Source organism: Rhinatrema bivittatum, chromosome 14 (assembly GCF_901001135.1).
Source record: "Rhinatrema bivittatum chromosome 14, aRhiBiv1.1, whole genome shotgun sequence".
NCBI classification, from domain to species: Eukaryota; Metazoa; Chordata; class Amphibia; order Gymnophiona; family Rhinatrematidae; genus Rhinatrema; species Rhinatrema bivittatum.
The window spans coordinates 39,708,898-39,728,172 of NC_042628.1; the positions used below are offsets into that span (position 1 = coordinate 39,708,898).

The 19,275-nt window shown below is 44.7% G+C and overlaps 1 protein-coding gene across 7 annotated transcripts in view; it reads right to left on the reverse strand.

Annotated features, from left to right (window-relative positions):
• Positions 1-19,275, reverse strand: part of LOC115075772 (ankyrin repeat and fibronectin type-III domain-containing protein 1-like) — a 1,084,545-nt gene that overhangs the window by 876,354 nt on the left and 188,916 nt on the right. Inside the window, exon 1 of one of the 7 annotated variants that reach the window (XM_029576529.1) lies at positions 9,783-9,885. The exons of the other annotated variants lie outside the window; for them this stretch is intronic. The gene's annotated coding sequence lies outside the window, so the exon portion shown is untranslated. Of the gene's footprint in view, positions 1-9,782; positions 9,886-19,275 lie in introns of those variants that run through there. 7 annotated transcript variants of the gene reach the window in all.

A 19,275-nucleotide genomic window follows, 5' to 3' on the forward strand; every position in this document is an offset into this window, starting at 1 on the left:
CCTTCTCAGCATCAACTGTGAGAAGGACCATTAGCACTTGTTCTTTCTGTCCCCACCATATCAAATCTAATACCCGTCTCACATTATCAGCTGCTAATCTACCTGGGATAAATCCAGTTTGGTCTGGATGAATTAAAGAAGTTACAACACCCCTGAGGTGAGTAGCCAAGACTTTAGCTAGAATTTTCAAGTCTAAATTGATTAGTGAGATAGGCCAGTATGATCCACATTGCGTCGGATCTTTTCCTGGTTTAGCTAAAATCGTGATTCCCGCTTTATTGGCCTGAGCTGATATTGTTCCTTCATATAGCAGATGGTTAAAAGCCCTGGTTAAGGGCCCAGTGACCACAGTACTCAGCTTTTTATAAAAGCCTGCGGAGAAACCATCCACCCCTGGTGACTTGCCCATTTTCAAGCCCTTAATAGCCTGCGTGACCTCCAGCTCTGTTATTTCCTTATTGACCAGTTCCTGTTGTAGACCACTCAATTGAGGGAGTTGAATGTTAGATAAATAAGTCTGAATATCTCCCTGCAGTATGTCCTGCCTTCTAGAGTAAAGCTGTTGGTAAAACTGGGTGAAGCGGGCTCGAATTGCCGCATTTTCTAATACCATTTCACCCTCCTCAGTTTGAATCTTCAAAATTTGGTTCAGACTCATCCTAGCTTTAAGAAGTCTAGCCAGCAGCCTGCCTGCTTTGTTACCTCCCTCGAAATATTCTTGTTTTGCCCTATCTAATTGATGTGCAATATTTCGCAGATCTAATTGATCAAGTTCCTCCCGGAGACGTTTTAATTGAGATCTAAGTTGGGGATCTGGATTCCGTTTATTACGTATTTCCAATTTTCCTAGTTGTTGAAGAATATTGAATCTCTGGCTCTCTCTCTCCCTTTTAACATGGGTAGCGCACGCAATGAGCTTGCCTCTCGCCACCGCCTTAAGACAATCCCACACCACCATAGGAGATATATCCCCAGTATCATTTTCTGCAACATATTGTTCCATCTTCTGCCGTAATTGGAGTTCATACTGACTGTCTTCCAAAAGACTCATTAAGTTTCCAAAATCTTTCTCCACCTTGATCCCCCAATCCCTTGAATGAGAGGCGAATAGCTGCATGGTCTGACCCGGTAATCACATCAATACTGGCGTCCTTTACAAAATTAACCAAGCTTTTATCTATGAGAACATGTCTATCCTGGAGTAGGAATCATGTGCCGCTGAAAAGAAGGTATAATCCTTCACTGATGTATGGAGGTGTCGCCAAATGCCTACCAGTTCCCACTCCTTCATAAAGTTCCTAAGACATTTTCTGTGTATCTTAGAATAGGTGGATTTGCCCGTACTAGTATCTAAGTATGGATAACAGGGCAAATTAAAATCTCCCCCCACAATCACAAGACCATCTGCCCATTGCCTCAAAACCACAGCCAGTTTTGTCCATGAAGGGACCTTGACCAGTGTTAGGGACATAGATATTTACTATTGTGTAAACTTGATGGCCTATTTTCAGTTTCAAGAGAAAATAGCGACCCTCCGCATCTCTGATTACAGTCTGCACATCCACCGTTATATTTTTGGAAAAAAGAATGCCCACCCCATGATATTTACCTTTCAGCGTGGCCACTGCATAATACTGAGTGGGAAAATGAGAAATCAACAGTTCCTCATGTCTCTTCTGTAAATGTGTCTCTTGACAGAACAGGATATCTGCTCTGGCAATGAGGGCATCCTGTAGTAGACGTTTACGTTTGGAATAGGTATGTAGGCCTTTCACATTCCAGGACAATAGATTAATGATGCCCGCCATAATGAATACCAACCTCTAGCACTCTGACTACCACACACCCGTCCATTAGTGTTAAGAATCTGTTCTACGTCCTAGCCCACCAACCACCTCCACCCCTATTCTTAACCAAGCCTCTAGTAACCCTTCCCCGCCCACCCCGCCCTCGCTCCCCCTTCTGTATGAGAAGGAATGGCCACTCAATGTGCTCCCTAGGAGCCCAAGTCCAATCTTTCAGCTACTAAATGCTAAACTGGCATAAAACTTGCAGCATAAGAAAATATCAACACTAACTTTATCCTGAAAATGCAACCAAGCCTTGTAAAGAGTGCAGTCTCAAGTGTCCTTGGACCTCCAATGGTCTATGAGAAAAAACATTAAGCTAAGAAAAAGGTTAAGAATTTTGCAGTTATTTTCCATCTGTTTGCATCCAGTTCTGGATTAGCACCCTCCGAGTTCCTGCAAAGCCTCTTGCCACCAGATTGTACTCTCTGCCATCTCTGTAGCTGATCCCTCCGATCTTGCTCTGTAGTCTGAGCTTCATCTGCTCCATGTAAGGCTATCAGTCCTGCATCAGCAAGGATTTTTCTAGAGTCTTCCACATTCTGCACCCTTGTCACAGCGCCTTTGATGATGAAGGAGAGTCCAAAGGGAAAAAACCATTTGTAACGAATCTCTTCTTTTTGTAGAGCTGCCACTATGTCCTTGAACTCTCTTCGCTTCCGGATGGTGTGGGCAGAGAGGTCCTGGAATACCTCGATTGGATACCCCAGCCATAAAATGTCTTTCTTTTTTCTAGCTTGTGCCAGAACTTTTTCTTTAATCAGATAAGAGTGGAAGCACACCACAATATCCCGTGGCTGATTACCTCTGGGTTTAGCCAGTGCTCTATGTGCTCTACCCAATATAATCGCAGATCTTCCTTCTGGAGGATTATTATCATATAAGAGGAGTTCGCAGATATCCTTTACTACCACAGAGCAGTCCAAATATGCTGACTCCTCGGACATCCCCCTAAACTGGAGATTGCCCCTCCGTGAACGATTTTCCAAATCATCCACCCAGCTCCTCAGTTCTTTATTTGACTCCTGCAAGCTCTTCACTTCCCGAAGCAGGGATTCCTGTTGCTCTTCTACTTCTCATACCCGTTGCTCCGCCGCACCCACGCGGCCTTCTAGCTCCTCATGGTTGTGGTGCAACTCCCCTATCATTGCTTTTATTTCAGCCTTCATATTTCCCATCTCCTCCTCAAGCTCCCCGAACCAAGCTTGAAAATCCCCTCGGATTAAAGGAAGCAAGTCTGAGTTAGAGATCGGGGGCCCAGGTGCTGCACTCACCCCTCCCGGCTCTGCCTTGCCACCATTTTCACGGGCTTCTCCCTCCTCCATTGCAGCTCAGTGGGGCCGAGTCTTTGCCGGGTCGAAGGAGAAATGTTTTAGATTGCCAATTTTCTTCCTTACAGACATTCTGGGGCTATTTCACGGTCTTTCCACTGGTTTTCTCCACAAATTTGGAGGTCCTGCTTATGAAAAAACTGCTAGTTTGCTGATCGGGTTCGGGAGCTCTTGCCCTAGGCTGCCATTCGGTGGAGTGACGTCACTTCCTCCATGCCTTATCTTTTCTAATACTGGAATCCCCATTATTCCCTCTTAAAATTAAGGGCTCCCAGGATACTGTATAAAGATACTCCCCTCTAATTAAGAGTTCCCTGATGCTCTGATCTAATTTGATCCTCTGCTTCCACTCAAGGCCAGAGCAAGGGTATTAGGCACCATAGGTAAACAGTCTGCCTTGCACCCTCCCCCCCCCCCCCCCCCCCTCCCCGGTTGCAGCCCCAACTTCTACCTCATTTGCACCTGCTGAGTGTGCACTTCTCTGGGCCGCAAGCAGGATAGGCTCCACTAGCGACCCCACATGGCTGCTCTTCTGCGCCCCCTAATGATTGGTGCCCTCGGCGACCGCCTAGTTCACCTAATGGGATGCACTGGCCCTGCTTCCACTTATTTATTTTTATTTATTTAAGTTTTTTTATATACCAACATTCAAGACAGTAGTCCCATCATGCTGGTTCACAAGAAACAGGGGTGCAATAAACTTTACAATTTGAACAATGGTGCAGAAAAGCAGTTACATGTAACAGGGAATCAATAACTAGGAGTAAGAAGGAAAATGAAGATCAGATAATTATATATATATATATATATATATATATATAATAACATTATAAGAGGTGGCTATTAATGCTATTACTAGCGAAGAATGTTGATTGGAGGAGGTTAAGTAATGTTGGAGTTAGGAAAGGCCTGCGTGAACAGCCACGTCTTGAGTCTTTTCTTGAATGTTGAGATGCTGGGTTCCATTCTAAGATCCGGGGGAATGGCGTTCCATAAAGTTGGACCAGCTGTGGAGAAGGCCCGATCTCTAAGCGTGATGTGTCTGGTAGTTTTGGCTGGAGGTACTTGAAGAGATCCTTTGTAAGCATCTCTTGTCGGTCTTGTTGAGTAGTGTAATCGGAGGGGGATATGGAGATCGATTGGGGCTAATTGATGGATGTTTTTGAAAATGGTGAGAATGGTCTTGTAGATTATTCTGAAGTGGATAGGCAGCCAGTGGAGGCCCATCAGGATAGGGGTTATGTGTTCTCTTCTCCTGGTGTTAGTGAGTATACGGGCGGAGGCATTTTGGACCATTTGCAATGGTTTGGTGTGTGAAGAAGGGAGACCAAGCATGATGGTGTTACAATAGTCCAGCTTTGCGAAAATGATTGATTGTAGAATCGTTCTGAAGTCATGTGTGTGGAAGAGAGGCCGTATTCTTTTCAGCACTTGGAGCTTATAAAAGCAGTCTCTGGTGGTTTTGTTGATGTTCGCTTTCAGGTTTAGGTGATTGTCAATTAGAACTCCTAGGTCTCTCACTTGTGTAGTATTTGGTAAGGCTGGATGAGTGGGTGTGAGGGAGCTGTTTTCTGGTGTGATGAGTAGAAGTTCCGTTTTTGAAGAATTTAGTATAAGGTTGAGACTTGTGAGAAGCTGTTTGATATTTTGGAGGCAGGTTTCCCAGTGAGACAGTGTTTTTGCGAGTGACTCCTTGATGGGGATCAGGACCTGAATATCGTCAGCGTAGAGGAAGTGTTTGAGATTGAGGTCAGTGAGAAGTTTACATAAAGGTAACAGATAAATGTTAAACAAGGTAGGAGACAGGGATGAGCCCTGAGGGACTCCTACTGACGCAGGGTGAAGAGAGGATTCTTTATTATGAATCTTAACCTTATATCCTCTGTTGCTGAGGAAGGTTCTAAACCAAGATAGGGCGGTGCCCGAGATACCTATGGCTGTTAGTTGGTTGATGAGAAGAGAGTGATTGACCGTGTCAAATGCAGACGAAAGGTCGAGTAGGATCAGAAGGAAGGATTGTCTTTGTCTAAGCCTAGGATGATGTGGTCGGTCATAGAGATGAGAAGGGCTTCCGTGCTTAAGGTTTTACGGAATCCGTATTGTGATGGGAAAAGTAGGTTATTGTCTTCAAGGTAGTTTGAGAGTCGGGAGTTTACCAATTTTTCCATTATCTTGGCTATGAAGGGGAGGTTGGCTATAGGTCTAAAGTTGTTAGGATCGTTTGGGTCCAGATTTGGTTTTTTGGGAAGGGGTTTGAGTGAGGCTAGTTTGAGGTTGTCCGGGTAGAGTCCTTGAGTGAGGGAGCAATTTATGATATCTGCCAGGGTTTTGGCGATAGAATCTGGAATTGATAGTAGTAGTTTAGCTGGGATGTGATCTGAAGGGTGGGAGGAAGGATTCATTTTCCTTAGAATTCCTTGGATCTCCATGGATGAAGTTGTGTCAAGTTCTTCTAACTGAGTGTAGTTGATTGAGGGTTGACGAGTGGTTAGTGGAACAGTATGGTTAGTGGGGAGCTGAGATAGAAGAGTGTTGATTTTGTTGCTGAAGAATAGAGCTAATTCTTCCGCTTTCGATTGAGCTTGGTCATGTGGAATCTCTGGTTGGTTTAATTGTGTGAGGTTGGCTACATAGCTGAAGAGGGCTTTGGCATCGAATACCAGGTCGTGTATCTTCGAGGCGTAATAGTCCCTCTTGGATCTTAGGGTGCTTGATTTGTATTGGTGCAGAGATGATTTGTAGATTGAAAGGGTGTTGGTTCCTGGGTTTTTGCGCCATTTAGCCTCATTTTGTCTTAGTTGGAGTTTGAGCTTTCTTAGTTCTGAGGAGAACCAGGGCTGTCTTTTGGAGGAATTCTGGTGTGGTTTTTTTGTAATTGAAGGGCATAGCTTGTTAGCTATAGTTTCGGTGATTGTGTTCCATGATCGAAGTGCTGAGTTCGGATCTGTAAGGTCCAGTTGGTGGAGTTGAGGTGATAGGTGATTAGTTGAAAGTCTTGTTTCTCTTTTTTACCAGATAGGTACCTGCTTTTTCTCATCTTTATACTGGATAGGCATCAGATGTGGGTAAACACCTTGTGGGTGCCATTACTTCTCTTTTCCTGTTTCCTCAGCTGGATACTGAATGTGTATCCTCTCCTTCAAAATTCTGCCATCTGGGGAACAGACATTCTCTGACTGATTAAACTAAATGGGAAATGAACAAGCTCTCAAACAAAAAAGAAAGGAAAGGAAGGGTGGAAAAACTTCAGAAGTTCCAAAATGAAGAACTTTTTCTCAAAAGGGTAAAACAATTAGAAAGTCTTTTTAATCTCCAAAAATCCATGTCCCACATTGAGCCAAGGGTTTCTTCTGGAAAAAGGAACTGACAAGAAATACTCCTCTCCCTTAGACTTTCAACTCAAAAATCCACAACTCCTCTAGATGTATCTTTCGGATACTGACACAGGAAACAACCATTGCAGCAGCTTCACATTATTATTTTATTATTTGCATTTATGGGCTGCTGCGGCAAAGGTGGAATGTTCTCATCTCCTAAATGCAGAGCTCTTTCTACAAAGCCACACCTTTGTAAGGTTCCCAATGGGCCCTGCACTTTATATTGCATTTTTCTTTCTATTCCAACTATCTGAAGTCCCCAAACTCAGTCCTCGGGGGCTGCCACCCAGTTAGATTTTCAGGATTTCCACAATGAACCTATCTATCTCCATACAATGGAGACAGTACATGCAAATAGATCTCATGCATTCTGATTGTGGCAATCCTGAAAACCCGACTGGGTGGCAGTCCTTGAGGACAGAGTTGGGGACCCCTGATCTATTGGATCACACTTGCTTGTTGTAAACTAATACAGTGGTGCCCAAACCTTTTTCTGTGCTGTAGCACACCTGGCACAAGGTTCACTTCATTGCGGCACATCATTGCCTTTACCATCACCATAAGTAAGAAGTTGCCATACCTGATCTGACAGGAGCCTAGCATCCTCTTTCCAACAGTGGCAAATCCAGGTTGCAAGTACCTGGCAAGGTCCCAAACATTAACTAGATCCCATGCTACTAATGCCAGTAATAGCAGTGGCTATTCCCTAAGTCAACTTGACTAATAGCAGTTTATGAACTTCTTTTCCAGGAATTTATCCAAACCTTTTTTAAACCCAGCTAAGCTAACTACCCTAACCACATCCTCTGGCAATGAATTCCAGAGCTTAATTGTGCATTGAATGAAAAAGGATTTTCTCCAATTTGTTTTAAATGCGCTACTTGTTAACTTCATGGGATGCCCCTAGTCCTTCTATTATCAGAAAGGGTAAACAATCAATTTGCATTTACCCATTCTAGTCCTCCCATGATTTTATAGACCTCCATCATATCCTCCCCTCAGCCATCTTCTCCAAGCTGAACAGCCCTAGCCTTTCCTCACAGGGAAGCCATTCCATCCCCTTTAACACTTCTCTTCCCTTCCCTCTGCCCCTACTTTGCTGGCATCATCACCTCTCTCCTCCACCCTCCATGTCATAATCACTTCTTTTTCCTTTCCCCTGGCATCATCTTCTTCCCATCCCTCTCCTTTCACATCCCTTGGCATCATCACCATCTTCCCGCTCCCCCCACCATCATCATCATCCCCTTCCCTCTCCTGCCACCCCTCTCCCCCACCTCCTGGTATCATCATCTCTCTCTCTCCACCCTTCTCCCACACCTCTTGGCATAATCATCACTTTCCCTCTTCCTCCATTCCTCTCCCCACCTCCTGGCATCATCACCACCTTTCCTTTCCCTCCATTCCTCTCCCCACCCCTGACACCATCATCACCTATCTCCCTCCACCACCACCACCACCATCATAATCACTTTCCCTTCTCTTTCCCCTTGGCATCATCAAATTCTTCCCTTCCCTCTCCCTCCACCATCCTTATCATTATCATCATACCCTTTCCTCTCCCTCCACCCCTCTCCCCCACTACCTGTCATCATCATCCACCTCCCTCTCTCCTGCAACCCCTTGCATCATCATCCCCTTCCCTCTCCCTCCCCCACTACCTGGTATCATCACCTTCCCTCTCCACCTTCCCCAGCATCATCACCACCTTCTCTCGCCCTCCTTTCCTCTCTCCTGGCATCATCACCTTCCTTTTTCTTCCCTGTCCCCCACCTCCCTGGAATCACCACCTAAACTTTCCCTCTTCCCCCTAATCCTTGTTGCAAATTCAGCTGTCTGTTTCTCCTCCCCCTGTTCTGGAAATGGCAGAAATCTAAGCAGCGCATATCCCGTGCTGTTTCTTCCTCCGTTGGCTTCCCTCTGCAAGCAGAACTGCACAGGTCAGCAAGTCTGGGAAGAGTACGGGGCCCTGTACAGTTTTCTATTGCAGATGAAAAACATGAAAGGGGGAAGCAGAGGCTGCAGTAAATAAGCCTGCTCTCCGCTCCCCCCTCCCCCAACCTTCTGGTGGGAGGACATCCTGCAGGCAGGAGAGAATGAAGAAATTAAGACTGCAGCCACGGCACACCTGCACTTCACCCATGGCACACCAGTTGGGAAACGCTGAATAAGTATATGGGAAATTTAATTGTTTTGTTTCCATTTATTCCAAATTATATTTTCTGCCCTTCTACTTGATTTTCTTATTGGGGGGGGGGGGGGGGATAGGGGAAGATATATATATTTTTTTTTATTTTGGTTTTAATATTTATTTTGGTTTGGTTCATTTGCCAAACCAAAACAACCATTAAGAGAAAACCAAAATAAAAAAATTAAACAGGCCTCCCTGGGCCCCCCCACTGCCGCTTCACAGAACCTTTTTTTTTTCCTCTGCCCCCACACCTAGCTGGGCTGAGCCAAGGATTCTCTGAGCTCCTCCGATTCCCCCCTCCTGCCTCCCTAGAAATCGGCCAGGGTAGGGGATTTACTGCTTCCATGGGGGTCCCGGGCAAGAGAAAGGGGCAGAAGCAATCCCCACTGTTATGGTTGTACAAGAATATGGCACCAGCCAGCTCCAAGATGGGCATCATTTTGATGTCACGTTGATGCATGTCTCTGATCTGGGTGCTATTTTTAAATAGACATGGCAGAGCAGGAGCAAGTGGGGATTGCTTCTGTTCCTTTCTCTTGCTAGGACACCTATGTAAGGAGTAAGTGAGGGTCAGGAAGGTCCCCAATTCCAAATGATTTCTGAGGACCAGGAGGAAGCTCAGAGGGGCCCAGGGTGGCACCAGCTAGGCTTGTTCAGCCCAGCTGAATAGGCCCAGACTCTGGCATCTTGGCCTGGGTATGGGGGGGGGGGTGGGCAGAGGCAGGCCTGGCTGTGCTGGGCAGCAGGGCCTCTTTTTTTTTTTTCCCTTCTTGTCAAAACAAAAAAAATATGAAAAACCAGAACATTTCTTTTGTAAGTGCCATGCATTCGTTTTGTGTAACATGAACCAAAACAAAAATGGGCTGTTTTGGTTCACATGACCCTTTCATTTCAAAAGAACGCATATCCCTCGTTTTATAGATAGATTATAGATGTACACATACAATCAATCGGTGAACATCCACATAAGCAAGTGTATACAAATATTAGGCATGGAAAAATTACAAAGCAAGTGGAAAGAGCAGAAGAGACTTACCTGGATTCTGTGATGCTGCAGCAGTAGCTGCCACTCCTCCTGCCGCTGCTCCGGCCTGAACGGAACTCTTCTCGTGACTTTCTGAGACTGAAGTATTCCGTCAATTTGCCAAACGAAGCCATGGCGCAGGGGATTTGGCAGTGCATGCACCCAAAAAAAAAAACCGCACGTGTCTTACGGCCACCCACACTTGTGAAAGTGTAAGTCCCCTACCTCCTACAGTACACCCGGGTCATGGCACAAACCGATGGCATGTCAACTGAGAGCAAGACCGCAAGAAATGTAAGCTTCTTTATTAGTTCAAGGTTTCGAAGTGTAGCTTTGAATCATTGGAAAAAAATGTGGGACAGGAAAACCACAAGAAATACATGAGATTATATGACTTGTGAAGCTGCAAAATTGAACAGAAAAGTGTCAACATGGTATTAATTCACTACTCAGAAGTGCGTTAAGCAGACGAGAAGATCCTGCCAGACATTGTAATCACCAATGAAGAGGGGAGAGGTCTATCTCAAATTAAGTAGAATGGGGAAAGGGTCTTGAATCACTTCTTAAGCAGAGTACATGTGACCTGGGAACAGATCGAAAGCTCATAGCAAAAGGCAGTCAAGTGCCAAAAGTTCAATGCTTTCCCTTATTTGAAAAGTGAACATTTGACGAACTCTTTCCTTTTTATATCTTCCTGATTGCTATCCAAGGGGAGAAACCACACAGACGGCTGCCCTAGTAGCATCTTGTCCAGCAGTTCATCACCACAGCGCAGCAGGACTGAGATGAAGCGCTGTAAGCAGTAGAGAGACAGCTAGCCACAGAAACCATCCAACACTCTGCAAATCGTAGTGCTTAAAGGAACAAAAACGAATGGCACGTGCAAAGCTAGCCACTGTTCTGCGGGCCTATAAAAAACTTTTCTTATTGCAGCAAGAAAGCCCACAGTTGCAATAAAAGTTACAGACTACGACTGACCCGCTGCAAAAGGACTGCCACTGGCCAAGCTCAGAAGGCAGCACTTCATTACCAACGCAACTCGAGAGCGAGAAAAGCAGCCTCGGAACCTCATTGACGGCTGAGCTCTGGCAGCGTATACGGGGAAATAAGCATTCGCCCTTATTAGAAAGAATAATTAATAATAATGCCCTGAAAGTGAGTGGATCCGGGAAGGAAGTGGCTCAATAGCCCAAAGGTAAGCTCGAGACGGGCAGTCTTCCCAGTGGGAATTTCATGGGTGCTAACCCTGTCTCTGACATCTTGTCAAGTCACAACATTGTTCTTTGCCTGTAGCATCCCTACCGCCGCAATCGGTACAACGGCTGGGGGTTATACTTCCTGAATGCTGTGCACTGACAGCAGTCAACAGATAGTAAATACTGTTGGGGGGAAAAAAAACAAAACAAGCAAACAACTCAGAAGTAAACAGAAAGCTAAGCGACAGCCACTGAGCTGTCGCTTAGCTTTCACACCACAGCTGCAAATACGACAATTAAGTTGCCCAAGAACTGCATTCTGGAAACACAAACCGCGGTACAACCAACGTAATCATCACGGATACCGATGACAATGGCTAAAACGCGGGTACGCAGGGAGAGACAGACAAGTGCATTCATTCCAGATGCCACCACACCTTCCTCCACCTTTCAGGCGCAAATACAATGCCGATGAATTTAAAGAAAAAAACCCCAAAAGCAGACCCAGCTGCTCTGCTTCCCTGGCATCAGCCAATGCAATCAGGAGCAGCCAAGCCAGGCATTTCCTTGGTGCCGTCCACCTTCTGCAAAAGGAGCAGCCAGGCGTCCCCTCCTGCCAACTTAACACTTTTCTACCTTCGCTTTACCTGCTTCAAGGGGCGCCACCACGGCACAGATCCGGCGGGCTTCCACCGCCCTGGGAAAAATAAAAAAGGGGGAATGGGAGAGGAGCGAAACCCCACGAAAGCCGTCCCCAGACACAAAGCAGCCGAACACAATCGCCCCGAGTGCGTCCCGTCGCCCAGAGGCGCTCACTGAGCAGGCTCCCCCCCCCCCCCCCCCCCCCCCCCCAGCTCCAGGAGCAGAAGAATCCCAAACAGAAAACAAGTATCAATCGAGCCCCTCCGACACAAGCTCCAGCATCGCTGCACGGGGGGAGGCAATGCAAGCTCTCCTGCTTCAATGATCCATCAACCGCAGGGCTAGGTTAAGGCATGGGGGGGGGGGGGGAGCAAAATAATAAACAGACTAGAAAAAAAAAAACCAAACATAATCCAATTTGCATGGAACACTTGCCAATTTGTTCCAGCCGAGCAGACTGGGTAACTGTACTCTCTCTCTCTCTCTCAGGAAGCAGCAGCATTGCATTCCCTGTAGTCTCCAGTCAGGCTCGCGCTCCCTCCCTGCAGCAGGTACAAACCCTCCGCACCCTCTCTTTCTCCATTAATATTGCATAAGTGAAAAGTGCCGACTCCAGACCCGTTTGCACCTCACTAAAATGCCTGGCTCATCCTCTCCCTCCCTCCTTCAACCCCCCCACACCCAAGCCCAACTTCATCTCTGCTTATCTACTCTTTAATTTTATTTAAATTTTGTAATCAACTGACTTGCCGAGAGGTGGTTGGGGGCTCTCTCTCACTCGCACACACAGGCTTTTTCTGGTTTGGTTTTTTTTTTTTTTCTCCTCTCTAACCATTCAAAGCCTAGCATCCTCAATGAAATGCAACCCTTAAAGAGAAAGAATAATAAAGAAAGGGGGAGGGGAAGAACAGCAAGGAGAGACAGCGAAGATGGCTCTGTTCCCTCGCTCTCTGCATCGCAGCAAGGTAAGAGCAGAAGCTCCGGAGACGTGGCTCAAGATTATGCTCGAGTTGGCGAAGCCTTTACCAAATACTGTGCACCAAAGGAGGAGGAGACGATCAGATCTATGGAAAACAGTGAATCGGCCATAAAAATTAATAGTGCAACCACCACATTAATTAATCTCTTCACAGCTGCAGCTCTCCGTGACCCTAATGTAAGACAATGGCCATTGCACCAGTGCTCACAACTCCTATCTGCCTTCCTTCGAGGTCCCCAGCAAGTCAGATTTTCAGCTTAGCATACTTACATATGATATATATATATATATATATATATATATATATATAAATCATCTGCATAGATGTCTAATTCATATATAAGCTAGGATGCCCTACTTCCCTCCCCCTCCAAAAAAAACAAAAACAGAGGGGGAGTTACCCCTCTCCACCACCACTGGTATCCTCCCACCCCCACCCCTAGTGAATCAGAGTTGAAAATCCTGCCACAAAATATGGGGGGTGTCCTTTCAAAGTTAGGGGTGAACACAACCAAAATCCCCAAAGTAAATAATTAAGACCGGAATGAGGGGCTACCATGTGAGCAGGTGCCTTCTTGTTCTGCAGTGAAAATATGGATCCCTTTCCATACAATCGTACAAACAGGGTGGATTTTGCTCTCCCCCTGCAAGGAGAAAGAGAATGCACTGCTTCCCTTTAGAGAGACGCAGGTTCCATTTTCTGGGATTTCATGAAATTGTCATATTGAGGTAAAAAAAAATAAAAATAAAAAGATCCTCCTTTAATACGAAGTGCAACATTTCCGGAAAGCAAAACACCTGTTGTCAGGGTTATATTAAGAAGAGCAGGCTCTCTTTGGATTGCATTTGTATGCATATGTATTTACAGGTATCTTTCTCTTTATTTGTTTATTTATTTACTTTTGTAGGCTTTGGTCAGGAACTATGCAGGTAAAAATGGGGTACAGCAGACCATCTGAGACCCACCAGCGTAGATTTTTCAGTCTGCTAAAAGTATGCATGTATTTTCACAATGCATTTTCTTAAAGGGAATCGCTCCCAGGAGGGGAAATAACTTGATCAGGGAAGAAAGCCAAGTGCATACACTCAAGCTTCAAAAATGTTCGCTTGTAGGGGTGCGTAGACTTTTTAGCCACATAAGCTGATATTAAAAAAAAAAAAAAAAAAAAAGTATGTGGATACCCAAATTATGTTTAAACATTGACTGGAATAAGTGCATAGAGCAACGTTTCCCATGCCTCTCCTGGAGGTACACCTAGCCAATCGGATGTTCAGGATTGCCACATATGCATGAGATAGATTTGCATACCCTAGGGTCTCCAATGTATGCAGATCTCTCTCATACAGATTCATTATGGATATCCTGAAAACCCAAATGGTCAGGTGTGCCTCCAGGAGAGGGTTGGGGAAAAACTGGCATAGAGTGCCAGTGAGGTGCTGTATTGAAGGGATACCCCCTATGAATATTCCACTGGCACATAATATTAGTTTGATAACATATTAGGATACTAAATCTATTTGAAAAATAATTTTAAAAAAACCACTTGGATCCATGGCGATGACTGAGTCAGCATAAGATTCTAAATTCATTTACTTGCAACTTTTAGTGGATTCATTGGAGAAAAGGGCAGAACCAGCCTAGTGGCTCACTGGCAGTGCAGAGATGTGGGTTCTATTCCTGCCTGCGGCCCTCTTTATTACAAGGATTTGTTACTTGCTCTCCCTACTGGAGTACTCAAAGCATGGTACAGGACTGCAGAGCAACTCACATACAGAATAAAATAGATAATGTTATACATAACCATACAGTATAAAAAGCAATGGGGGTCAAAATTCAGATGGTTTTTGTTCAGCCAAGTTTGGGACTTGGACAAACAGCGGATCTTAAATTTCCTGCTGCTCTGACAGTCTCAAACTTATACGGCTATCTATTTAACTAGGTAAAAGTTAGGAAGGTAAGTTGTAGGCACTCCAGGATGGAGTTGTGTTAGGCAGATAGCTTATCCGACTAACTCTGGTCATGCCAGAGAGTAGTCCTAGCCAGGTAGATTTCTCCACCTAAGTAGGACTTTATCTGGCTGTACTCAACGAGTGCCTAATCAACAGTACTCCACTGAATATCCGTGACATTTATGCAGCTATAATTAGCCGAGTAAATTGTCTGCTTGCTGTGCTGCTGAGTATTGACTTCATAACATGATAACAAGCTGAATTTGTTTCCTGAATGATAAAAGTCGATGATTTGATACATAATACATAAACACAGAAACAATGGAGCTGAAGGTAGAGTGTTGGGAGTGAAAGGGTCAGAGGTGTAAGGTCCAGTTTTTGCTTACTGGCTAAGGTGGGTTAGTTTGGTAGAAGAGCCAGGACTTCACTGTGCGGCAGAATGTCAGTAGGCTGGTGATCAGACTGGCTCATGTTGAGAGAGAATTCCAGAGCACAGGGAGGAAGGATGAGAAGAGACACTCACGAGTGCAGGCCAGCCTGGAGGATGAGGAGCTGAAGGAGTGCCTCTCTTTTGGATCTTGGTCTGTGGGAGGGTTTGCAGGGAGACAAACAGGTCCCTCAGATAAATTTGACCTTGGTCAATCAGTGACGTGAAGGCTATGCAGAGGTCTTTGAATGGGGCTCAGTAGGGGACTGGTGGTCAGTATAGGTTCTGGAGGATTGGGCTAATGTGGTCCCTGTAGCTGTAATCAGATAACATCTGTGCTGCAGCATTATGCACTAATAGGTGCATTTTCAAAGAACTTACAAATATAAATGTAACATACTATTGTAGCAATTTTCAAAAGCCATTTACCCATACTAAGCCCTAAAACCTATTGACATTTCAATGGCATATATATATTATAGTTTTCCAAAACCCACTTACATGCACTATGTGTAGACCAGTGCTTCCCATCCCTCTCCTAGAGGCATATTAAACTAGTCAGATGTTCAGGAAATCCATAATGAATATGCATGAGATAGATTAGCATACCTGGTCATGTATGCAAATCTATCTCTTGCATATTCATTGTGGCAATCCTGAACATCTGACCGGATAGGTGTGCCTCCAGGAAAGGGTTGGGAAACACTGCCGTAGACATTTTAAGAGCCACTGCAGTAGTCTAGCCAGGATAGGACAGATGCATATATCAGAGTGGCCGGGTTGTCTATCAACATAAGGTTTTATATACTTCAGCTGCTGGAGGTGTCATTTCTTGCAACTGTAGATCAGCCGAGTCTGGGGATGCTGCTGAGAGGCAGCATTTACAGAAGGGCTTCCCAAACCTATCCTGGGGACCCCACAGTCATTCGGGTTTTCAGGATATCCACCATGAATTTGCATGAGATAGATTTTTATAAACAGACTCCATGATATGTAAATATATTTCATGCATATTCATGGTGGATATCCTGAAAACCCGACTGGTTGTGGGGTCCCCAGGACTGATCTGGGAAGCCCTGATTTATAGCTTCTTGTGTGTGGGGGGTGGGGATGGAAGGAAGTTGTCATCATGCAACAGTGGATGGAAGGAAGTTGTCATCATGCAACAGTGACATTTAGTGGCCAGTTTGTTCTGAAATGAGCCCTGTTCCATGGGCTGGAGCCAAGGACTATAGCCACAATGATAAGACTAAAGAAGTTGAGAGGGGGGATATAAAATGGGGTGGGGTGTGGGGAGAATTCTCTGAGCAGTTACAAATGAAGGCTTATGGCGGCAGATCCTAGCCCTGGCTCTTGATTGAGCTGGAAACCCAGTGGAGCAAGAAGAAATTACTGGGTCAAATAAATAAATAAATAAGCAATGAACAAAAGGGATTACACAAACAGCTAGTTAAAAATCCACATTTTATTAGCATTTCCTTAAAGTCATACAGCAGGCATACAGGCTAAGACAAAGAAATCCCCCAGCACTTTGTGTGTCACCTGGTGTTCTCAAGCCGCATTCATTTTTGGTGGATTAGCAAGCAGTGGCCGAGGAAGGACTGCGCCCCCCCCCCCCCCCCCTTTATTTAATTTATTTATTTATTGCTTGCTTAAAAGCAGCAGTGGTCTGCAGGCAGGAGGTGCAGTTCAGTCATTAGTGAACTAGAAAGCCAGAGCTCCTGCCACGTAGGTCCGGGCAGTAAAATCAGCAGCTGGATTTCCCTCCCTCTCCAGAGCTGGCAGCATGCCCTCCCGTGACAGGTTGCATTGTAAACGATGCTGAAATCCTGTTTCGGCAACAAGCACCAATGCAGATCGCAACTATGAACCGAGGCGAAGCTGCTCGAGCAAGGATGCTGACTCCCAACAAAAGGAAGAGAGAACTTTCAGGAGCAGAGCCTGGCTTCAGCAGACAGGCACAGAAACTCCATAAATCAACACAAATAACCCGACCACAAACACTGTAAAATTAAAAACCTGCCTGCTGCAAAACAAGATTTACTTAGGCATTCAGAGGCCAGAGATGAGAACAATCTGAGCACAAATTTATGATATAATGAAAAGTTAAAACAGAAGCTTTGTAGCCAGTGTCACAGAGCAACATGACCACGGATTATTAATTAGATGTCACCCTCTTCATTCTTCTACTTGGTTTCCATTCCACTACTCTGTTTTCTTCTCTTAAAAAAAAAAAAAAAAAGTATCCATGGCTTTTACAGGAGCCCTAGGTGCATGCAGTTTATCAAACTACTTAGCTGTTCATTTATATAACCAAGATCTATTAAAACATTTTTTTTTATAAAATCATAAGATTTGCCATACTGGATCAGACCAAAGGTCCATCAAGCCCAGTATCCTCTTTTCAACAGTGGCCAATCCAGGTCACAAGTACCCGGCAGGGTCCCAAATGGTTGATTTCATTCTACTTTAATTTATATGTATGCAATGGCTTGCAAAAGGCTTCAATACCCTTGTACATGTGACATGCCTTCCAAATGGGCCCTTGTCACTAGTGGGTGGCCCAGGAATAGTTTAGGGAAGTCTGACTATTTTCTGAAGTATAAATGTTTGTTTGAGTTTCAATGTTTGGTACCCCTTTTTTGATGGCTGCAATTTTGGTGAATACCCACCAGATGGCAGCAGGAACGGCGAGAGGTGCATGGTATACAGGTTAATTTCCATAAAGTCCATGGAGGGCCATTTCCAGAAGTTGTTGGTTAATGGGTTTTGTTGGGATTTTCCTTTAAGAGGGTGGGAAGGAAGATTCCCTTAGGGGAAGGACTGCAAGACAATGTCTTGGTAAGAGGACTGACTGGAGAGACTCTGCCATGGACTAGGAGTGAAGAGGGCAGTCAGCCAAGGCTGGTGAGACAGAGGATGCGCACCTTCAAAGGCCTGAGGCGCACAATATATTTCCTCTCACAGGGATTCAGTCTGGGAACCGGCTTGAGAAGAGAAACAAATGGAGAGTCAGACAGATGTTGGATGACTGTAAAAAGAAGAGGAACTACAGAAGCAGAGTGCTGGGGATGCCAGGGATGTCTCAGATATTGGCTTGGTGGTGAATCAAGAGCAAGTGGGTACCTGGCTGCCTGATGTGAGTACTTGATTTGGAATAGGGTGATGAGAATAGGTGGAGCAGCAGGAAACTATTCTTTTATCGGTGGACAAAAAAAAAAAAGAGGCGGCTCTTGAGACTGAGATGTCTAACTGAAATGCAACAAAAGGGAAACCGGCAGCAAACAACCTTCACAATCACTCTTCCATCAAAACAAAGGTTATATTGAATCAAAATACAATCAAAAATTGAATTTGAGAAGTGCCGCATCAGCAAGCCTGACAACGTGTTCTAAAGTATGCACTAGAACCGTTCCGTCTGATAATCATTTGCAGCTAGATGATGATTCTTGAACATCTTTGTAATACCAATTTTATATGCTGTGTCCCGTAAAACAGTGGTTGAGTCTTAAACCCGCCCGACAACGGCCGGTGGTTCGCTACGTTACCTCCTAGCTTCTTCAGGGGTAAATGAACTGATCAAATCTCTTCATGAAACAGACGCCAAGTCACGAAGAAATTCACGGGAAAGTTTCCCGTGAATTTGATATATGGGACCAAGGTTTAGTGCTCTTTTTGTTGTATAACTGAAATGCAAACCATTTATTTCTATAGGAGTGGGAAAGAAGTGACATAGCATTGTTTAAGACTGGAAATGTGTTATTAGTGTAACTTGTTGATCACTGTTGGATTAATATCTGGAACTTGGTATCTTGGCTGTAAAGCCTGTGAGCTTTGATAACGACCAAAACCACTATGCTACCTTCTATGCATCTTGTAAAATGTTGCTTTGCTGGTAATTGCAGTAAGTAAAAGTTTAAGCGTTCTGACATATCTTGGTGCATTGTTAAATGGGGATTGTCTACCAGTAACAACCATAGGGACAGGAGAGGTAGAGTTCACAGAGGGGAGACCTCAGCAGTTGACGTACCTGTTCTGACTCAGGATAGTACATCCCATCTGCTTCTGGACTGCTCCACTATACTGTCTGTCTGACCATCTTTTTTTCTTACCAAACCTTCTCTGAGAGATTGGCTCTCAAGTGTCTCTCATTTTATGTGCCCTGTCCATTTGCATTGTGCTGTCCAAAAAATACAGAACATGCAAAGTAAGAACTTCACTGAAAAAAAAAGTTATAGAAATATTCCAAATGTAATTAAGAATTAAAAAAAAAAAAAGCAAACCAAAAAGTCAATTGCATATATCTTCACA